Source organism: Mustela nivalis (assembly GCF_964662115.1).
Source record: "Mustela nivalis genome assembly, chromosome: 10".
NCBI lineage: Eukaryota > Metazoa > Chordata > Mammalia > Carnivora > Mustelidae > Mustela > Mustela nivalis.
Genome location: NC_139029.1, coordinates 98,348,574 through 98,357,097, shown reverse-complemented (window position 1 = coordinate 98,357,097; position 8,524 = coordinate 98,348,574).

The following is an 8,524-nucleotide window of genomic DNA, read 5'->3' as shown; positions in this document are numbered from 1 at the left end:
TGAGGTTATCACTGCTTACTGATGATTTTAAATACAAAAGGCAGGAACATTGTTTTAGTAAACTCAAAGGACCGGGAAGCAGAATTTAGCATGCTCAGAAATGTGACCTGATACCTCCACTTCTTCTCCCAGACTCACTGGTTTGTGTCCTATTATCAGAGACCCCTGGGAAGAAAGAGAGAAGTTCTGTCAGAATTCTTTCTTTGAGATGCTCACAGTCATCCTCTGATAGAGCATGTTCTCCAGGAAAACTCTGCCCCCCACCCACCACATTACCCATTTCCATTTGCCTCCTTTTTCCATTGGCTGGTTCACTGGTACCAATTTTTCTCTCCTTTCTTACCTAGCCCATTTTTCAAGTGTGCTTATGTGTATAAGGACAACAGGGCAAATGCGCCAAAGGTCAAAGCCTGATAATTGGGTCAGAGTATCAGTTTCTCTGGTAAGAGATTTAAGAAAGAGTGCACAGCCTCTGGGCTCACCAGTGGGAGAAAGTGCTTTGGGAATCATGTAGTGGGCTGGACTCAGGAGATTAACCAAATTTCTTGTGCAAAACACAGAGAATATGCATTTCCTATTTCTGTGTGCCCTCCTCACCCCTGATTCGAAGGCAGTTAAAAATCCAACTCAGGAGCGCCCACAGGAGTGTTCTTAGCACATGTTGCAAAATTCAGTTGACCTCAACATACTCTCAAATGTGATGCTTGCTGGAAAATCTCTGCAAGGTCACACCTCACAAGAACCATGACCAAACAAGGACATGACTACCAAGTAATCTCTCTGGAATAGCTGCAAATTCAAATAAAGTTCGTCTCCTCAAATGCTCACTTGCAACTGTCATACCACATGTCCTAATGTTTATTTGAAAAAATGCAAAATGTTACAACTATAAGACAAGAAAGTACAGTATGCTGCTTCTGTCCATAGATTGTCCAGAATGAAGGTCAGGACTAACAACTCTCTGCTGGAATGTGTCTGTTTTCAACACTACTCGGCAAAGTGGGATTCTTCAAATAAGACCATAATAATTTGGTAGGGAGATGGCCAAAACTCCTGGCCTTTATCACTGAACACAATGTCCTAGTCTACTCTAATTCATTCCGTGACATATCTGCTTGAGGAATCTTGACATTTTCGTCACTTCTTTTCTCTATCTCCAGGTTGGTTGCCAACCCTTGCTAACACTGCAACAGGATGTAATCACGGACCAAAACTCACAGGACTCTGTGAACTGCTTCTGTTGCACTGTGTTCTTTTCAGGAATTTGCCTTGGCAAAGTCCTTGCATTTATTATATTACATTTGGGTGAGCAGAAGCCTTCCTTAAAAGATGTACTTCTGGCAAATTCTTTAACATCCAGAGTCAGGGGGTTAATCTTGATATATAAAGGATATGATGATGATATTATTTCTAGTTGGGTATTGTGCTCTCTAATTCATAATTTACCTTTAGCTACATTTTGAGGTGATACGGTATAACCTTAAGACAAGCATAAGGGGGGCACCTGAGTGGCTCAGTTGTTAAGCGTCTGCCTTCAGCTCAGGTCATGATCCCAGGGTCCTGGCATCGAGCCCTGTGTCGGGAAGCCTGCTTCTCCTCTCCTACTCCCCCTGCTTGTGTTCCCTTTCTCACTGTGTCTGTGAAAGAAAGAAAGAAAGAAAGAAAGAAAGAAAGAAAGAAAGAAAGAAAGAAAGAAAGAAAGAAAGAAAGACAAGCATAAGGTCCAGGGGCGTCTCAGTGGCTCAGGTGGTCAAGCCTCCAAGGTCATGAGCTCAGGGTCCTGAGATGGAGCCCTGCATTGGGCTTGTGCTCAGTGCAGAGCTGGCTTAAGATTCTTTCTCTCTCCCTTTGTCCCTGCTCCTGCTATCATGTGCTCTTTTCTTTCTAATAAATAAATACATAAAATCTTAAAAAAAAAAAAAAAAAAAAAGAAGACAAGCATAAGGGCCAGAGATAAAGGCCAGATAGGTAAGAAAACTGAGAAGGTGAGGTTCAAACCCAGGCTTTCTAATCCTAGAGCCTATGTTCTTTCTGCAGCACTCTACCAAGTTAAGTGATATAAACAAGGAAAACAAAACCAACAAGAAAAAGAATCTTCTATCCTTAAAACACAGCACACTCTTAGGCCTTTCTAAACTGGGACAGGCCCCCTTTCATTTGCCAAAGAAGATATTTTTGATGAAAATACACCCATCTTTTATATCTTTTGTGCAAATAACTTGATACCAAAAGTCATTTAGTTAGTTATACATGTAAACAAGGCAAGACTGATTTTCCTGACTCCTCTTCTTCTTACCTTCTCCAACTTCTCGTTGTAATGTAGGACTTTGTAGATACATGCCTAGCTGCTTTTCATGATATTACAGTATAAAATAAAAAATAAAAAGCAAATAAATATAAAAATTAGTGTGAAACAGTTAAATAGTGCCCATACCCCAGCAGTAAGTAGGCTATTTTTAAAATGTAGTGTAGTTAAGGAGTACTTATTTATAATGTCATGTCCAGAAGTAACTATAAAAGGCAGGCTTCCAGTTAATGTGAGAATCCAAGACGGCACTTAGCCCAGTTAGTCAGTGGGAAAAAAAAAAAAATACACATTTGGTGCAGGTATTGTGCTCTGGACTATGAATACTGTGGTGCTCAAAAACAGACACTGCATAGTGTGCCCACCTCCAATATACAGTCTAGATGGGAAGTTTCTGTCAACAAAACCCACCTGCAGGGTTAATAAAACTCCTCTTGTTATATAACAATAATATTTTTATTATGTAGCAGGTGGCATCCAAAGCCCTATTTGCAGAACTGGTTAACTTTGGTCAGTCTGATTACTGCAAGGATTTCCCAGGCAGCAAACAGGTAGAGAAATGGCTGCAACAATAGAAACACAGCTGCTGAAGAGTCTACATTTTTTTTTTTTAAAGAATCTACATTTTAAAGCTTAAACTTAGAGCAACTGCTCACGGTTGAGAAATAACCTCTGAAATTAGTTGCTGTGTAACAAGAAGGTCCTCGGTCTCTAGTAGATGGGAGGGGTTCCACAGCATCCTGGATCACACAAGAGGATGGATGGTAGACAGGCATGATGAGAAAGGATCCAGATGAGAATGGGGCTCTCATAAATCATGCATTAGCTTCTTGATGACATTCTGCTGGAAGAGGAAAGGGTTAGCAGGGACTTCCCTTTCTGAGGAGGGGCATGTGGTCCCAAAACAAGCTCAAAGGGCAGATGCTAGTATTTAAAGAAAAATTGTAGAGTGACACATGGGATGTTTTGGACAAAGAAGATTCTGAGACTCATATGGAAAATAGTGAAGTGCACACCAAGAGAGTTTAGAATCTCAGCCTAGCCCTGATTAAGTAGAAAGTCTATATATTTATCACCATGCAGTAAGTGGATCAATGGAGGGCACCATGGTCATTCTCATTATGGTGATGCAAGCAGCTGCAACTGTGTTTGGTTAGTATTCCAAACATAACCTTTTTGTAGCACTTGGACTAGGCTTTCCAGACCTTTTTTATGAGCAGAGAAAGATCTATTAATTTGTTCCCTATCAAGATTCTCCCGAGATCCTGGACTGAGTGAAGAGGAACTTCCAGGTAGCTGATTCCATTTTAGCGCAGATAGGAGAACTGACAGAATAGGTGGGCAAGAACTGATAGAAATTTGCCTAGTCCATCCCGGCTAAGGGTTTTGTCCATCCTCTGTTGTGAAAGAATAGGTCATTAACACCAGATTCACACTTGACCTGCATATTTGCAGGAACATTTTAGAAGGTAATGTATAAGATACATGAAGTTAAGGACTATGACCCTCTTGGGCAAGACTGTATTCCCACAGCCCAGTGCATGGTAGCTGCTTTATTTTCTGAGGAAGCAGTAAACTTGTGTCTTAATTCTTTAGTAAGGACAAATGCAGTAGTGCAGTTTCAGTTGCTCAGAACACTAAGTGATTCCTGAAACACTATTCCAAGGAGAAATACAATATTAGTTCCTTTAAACCTCTGGTCAATACATTTTCATCAATCAATCAATCCATAACTTTGTTTTCTGAATGATCCTGTTTAAAGGTCCCTTATATGGTTGACTCTAACACAGCACTCGTGGCCAACAGCACTGTAGAACTCAGGCCTGAATGAAGCTTATCTAGCCCATTTATTTCTTCCAGAAGGCATGTCACAGCCTTCTTGCATTTAGGAATACTAGATAGCACTTTAGCACTACACCGGGGGCCATTTTATTTTTTTAATTTATGTATTTATTTTATGTATTTATTTATTTGACAAAGAGAGATCACAAGTAGATGGAAAGGCAGGCAAAGAGAGAGAGAGAGAGAGAGAGAGAGAGAGAGAGAGAAGCAGGCTCCCTGCTGAGCAGAGAGCCCCATGTGGGACTCCATCCCAGGACCCTGAGATCATGACCTGAGCCGAAGGCAGCGACTTAACCCACTGAGCCACCCAGGCGCTCTGGGGGCCATTTTAAACAGCAGAATCAACAAAGAACAAAAGGGCAAAACAAACAGCACCAAATGAACCAGAAAAAGGAAACCCGTTTAGAGCATGAGAGCTGATAAGAGAAGGCAGAGTGCCACCTTGTTCCACCTCAATTATTTTGTTGTCATGAGGAAGAAAATACAGAACTCTTTGGTGTGATGGAGAAGAGTAATGGACCCAAGAGGCAGTCTACAGTTGGCATCCAGGTTCCTGGCAGTTCCCCCGAGCATACAGGGCCTATTTAAGATCTATTTTCATGTGGGGATATTTACATAAAGATAGGAGATATTAGGGAGAAGAGTGTCGTACTAAATTATCACTAAATTATAAAATGGTAGGTTTAGGAGGTACCCCTCGAACATTGAAAAAGACAAATTTGGAACAAATGGAAGATTATTATCTCACAGAGTAAAAATAAAAAATAATAGATGGCATACACTTGGAACAGCTTCAGAAGTTCAAGGACATTCACAGGTAGATATTAAAGAAAGGCAGAAACCGTTAGGCAATTCTTAACAATGCACCACGCTGAATTTTTTGGACTCTGCTAAGATGCTGTGAAATGTGTGTGTCTGTCTCCTAGTCTGACAAGAAAGGCATGCTGACAATGGTGCCCAGGTTTGTGTAGTGGAACTTGACCTGAGAGTAGTTCTGTGGGTAGGGAATAAGATTCCACCAGTGCCCACTCAGTGTGTATGTGTATGTTTAGGGGGAGGGGTAGCTGTCAGGAAACAGGAACAGCTCTGGCCATTTAGGCTTTTGGGCTTGTTCTATGGGTGACTTTGTCTCTTCCATCCCAGAAGATTGCACACAACTCCTCAGCAAGATTACCTCATCACCTCAGAGCCTTCCCACAGGCTCCCATACCTTGTTGGCTTAGTGTAAGATTAGTTTTCTACCTCCAGGTGTCATATTTGGTCCTTAATGAGGCAATTTGAGACCCAACACCCAATCCTCACTTATATGCGACCTTCCTGGGAATGCAAGTTGGTGCAGCCTCTTTGGAGAACAGTGTGGAGATTCCTCAAGAAATTAAAAATAGAACTTCCCTATGACCTTGCCATTGCACTACTGGGTATTTATCCCAAAGAAACAGATGTAGTGAAAAGAACGGCCATCTGTACCTCAATGTTTATAGCAGCAATGGCCACGGTCTCCAAACTGTGGAAAGAACCAAGATACCCTTCAACAGATGAATGGAAAAGGAAGATGTGGTCCATATACACTATGGAGTATTATGCCTCCATCAGAAAGGATGAATACCCAACTTTTGTAGCAACATGGACAGGACTGGAAGAGATGATGCTGAGTGAAATAAGTCAAGCAGAGAGAGTCAATTATATGGTTTCACTTATTTGTGGAGCATAAAAAATAGCATGGAGAACATGGGGAGATAGGAGAAGGAAGTTGGGGGAAATTGGAAAGGGAGGTGAACCATGAGAGACTATGGACTCTGAAAAACAATCTGAGGGATTTGAAGGGGCGGGGGTGGGAGGTCGGGGTACCAGGTGGTGGGTATTATAGAGGGCACAGATTGCATGGAGCACTGGGTGTGGTGCAGAAATAATGAATACTGTTATGCTGAAAATAAATTAAAAAAAAAAGCAAATTATTAAGTTAATGTTGTGAAGCAGGGATGCTAACCAAAGGAAAGATCATTTGGCTGTCCACTAAAAAGTTTATATAGGGAGCCTCTCCACTCCTATGTCTTTTCTGCCCATATGACTCAGCAAGTAGTTCTCCAATCCTGACTGATCAAGTGGTTCCCCTGCTTCAGATCTTACTTCTTTGATACCATAAGCATAAGCACACTCTATTTTTTTTCCCCCTAACAATTATTTAAAAGTCTAGTGCATGTCAGGAGCCTGTTCAAGGAGACAGTGATGAAAGTAATGAATGAATGAATACTGTAAAGAACGAAACAGAAAGGTCCATGCCCCTAGTTACTCATACATGCATACATGAATAGAGCAACAATGTGGTATTTAAACTGGTATGGCCCTGCCTGGACCAATCAGAAGAGGTGCTGGCTGTATGTAGTCCCGGAGCAGGATTCTGGAAGGGCAGTGATACCAACCCTTTGTATTGTGTGGAGAACCAGGGAAACTGGAAGAAGTGTGGGGATAGTAAAGGGCATTTGGAGGGTTCAGGATAGCAGCTGTTTCCCCTCTTGTATGGAAGTATTTCAGTACCTTTTACAACTGATGTGGTTGCATATGAGCCCTGGTAATACGTACCATGGGAAAACCCAAATGGCACAACATGGCCAAAGTGAGAATAGAGCGTCTTGTCTCAGAAGCATGAGAGAATATTCATGTTTTAGAATGGAACTCCTTTGTGGGGAGATGTAGTGAAGAGAGTGCAAAGAGAATAGCAAGTGAATGTAGTACCTGAATGGTTGTTTAAGTCTCCATAAGCAACGAACTTTTTTATAGCATTCTGTGAAAACAAAATACCCTTAATCTTACTATTTACCTGAAGTGAGTTATGATCTCAAGGTTCTGATGTAAAGAATGAGGGTATGTAAACAACAGATGTTTTAGAGGTGAAAATAAAAATTAGTAACATTTGAATTTAATGTCTAAGTATTAATAACCCTCTCTCTCATTGTCTTAATGGGAGTTAAGACAATATTAAGACAATGTAATGTCCTAAGTAAATGACAAGAAGTAGAAGCAGCAGAAGGCCCATCCCAAGTATCATAGTAGCTGCAGATCTGGTCAGCTTCTAGGCAGTAAAGAGTGGGTATTTCCCTCGAAACTGTATTTCTGAAGACAAAAAAATTGCATGTTAGTTTTAATAGGCTATGGTTTCTCACTTTTCATGTTGAAGCCCCTGGGTCCAATAAAAGTCATTTTTAAGTAATAATTTTTAAGTGACTTGTAAGGGAATCAAGATTTTGAGAAGTATGTCTGGGAGCTATGAGAGAAGAAAACTTTTAGGTCTTGTTTAGTGTCCTTAATATCATGATTTCAGGAAAAGGAAAGAAGATATCTCCAGATCCTGTTTTCAAGCTTATGAGAAGAGTTATATTGTTCAGAGCATGTGCATAGCATCTTCTTTCAGTAGTTTACAAAAAACTTAACATAGGGTTTCTTAGTTTTAGATTTTTCTGGAGAGATGATGCAGATCTTTAAAATTATTTCTCAGAGGTGTCTCTGACCTATGACAAAAATTAAGAACCACCGGCATAATGGAAAAATTCATTCATTCATTCCACAAACATTTATGCATTGCCTATTATATACCAGGTACTAGTCTAGGCACTGGGGATATAGCATAGAGCGAGTCCAGTGAGGTCCCTATTCTCAAGGAATCTGTATTCTTTTGAGAGGTTTGGGAAGGTTTATGGTAATCAGACACCAGGGTTTAGATACTGGTATTATATAAGCAGGTTATTTGCCTCTCTGAGCCTTCATTTCTTCATCTATAAAGTAGGAATAAGGGGGTAAGAACAAAAATGATTCAACTCTAGCACAAAGGCATAAATTCAATAAATAGTAACTATTATTAAACTCCTGTCACCAGGAGGAAGTAGGTAGAGGTCAGAGAGCTATCACTACTTCATTTTTAAAGATAAGATGTGTAAGTGTAAAGGGGTTACATGCATCATGTTAGCCAAGGGAGTGATTAACATAGCTATGATCTGGGCTGCTAGCTGATAGGCTGACTGGCTCTTGATTTTCCTTCTCCACATTCTTTCCCTTAATTAGGCCTCTGCCAGATTCATCAGCTTTAAAAAACCATTGAATTATTTATTTAAAACACAGTTTGGCAAACTATGGCCAACTGCCTGTTTTTATATGGCCCTCAAGCTAAGTGTAGCTTTTTATAGTTTTAAACGGTTGAAAACAAAGAGAAATAGTGTTTTGTTATACTTGAAAAATCATTTCAACTTTAAATTCCAGTCTCCATAAATAAAGTCTTATTGGAACACAGGCACGCCCATTTGCTCAAGTGTTGTCTATAGCTGCTTTCATGCTACAGCAGCAGAGCTGAATGGTTGTGACAGAAACCATATGGCCTGAAAAGCC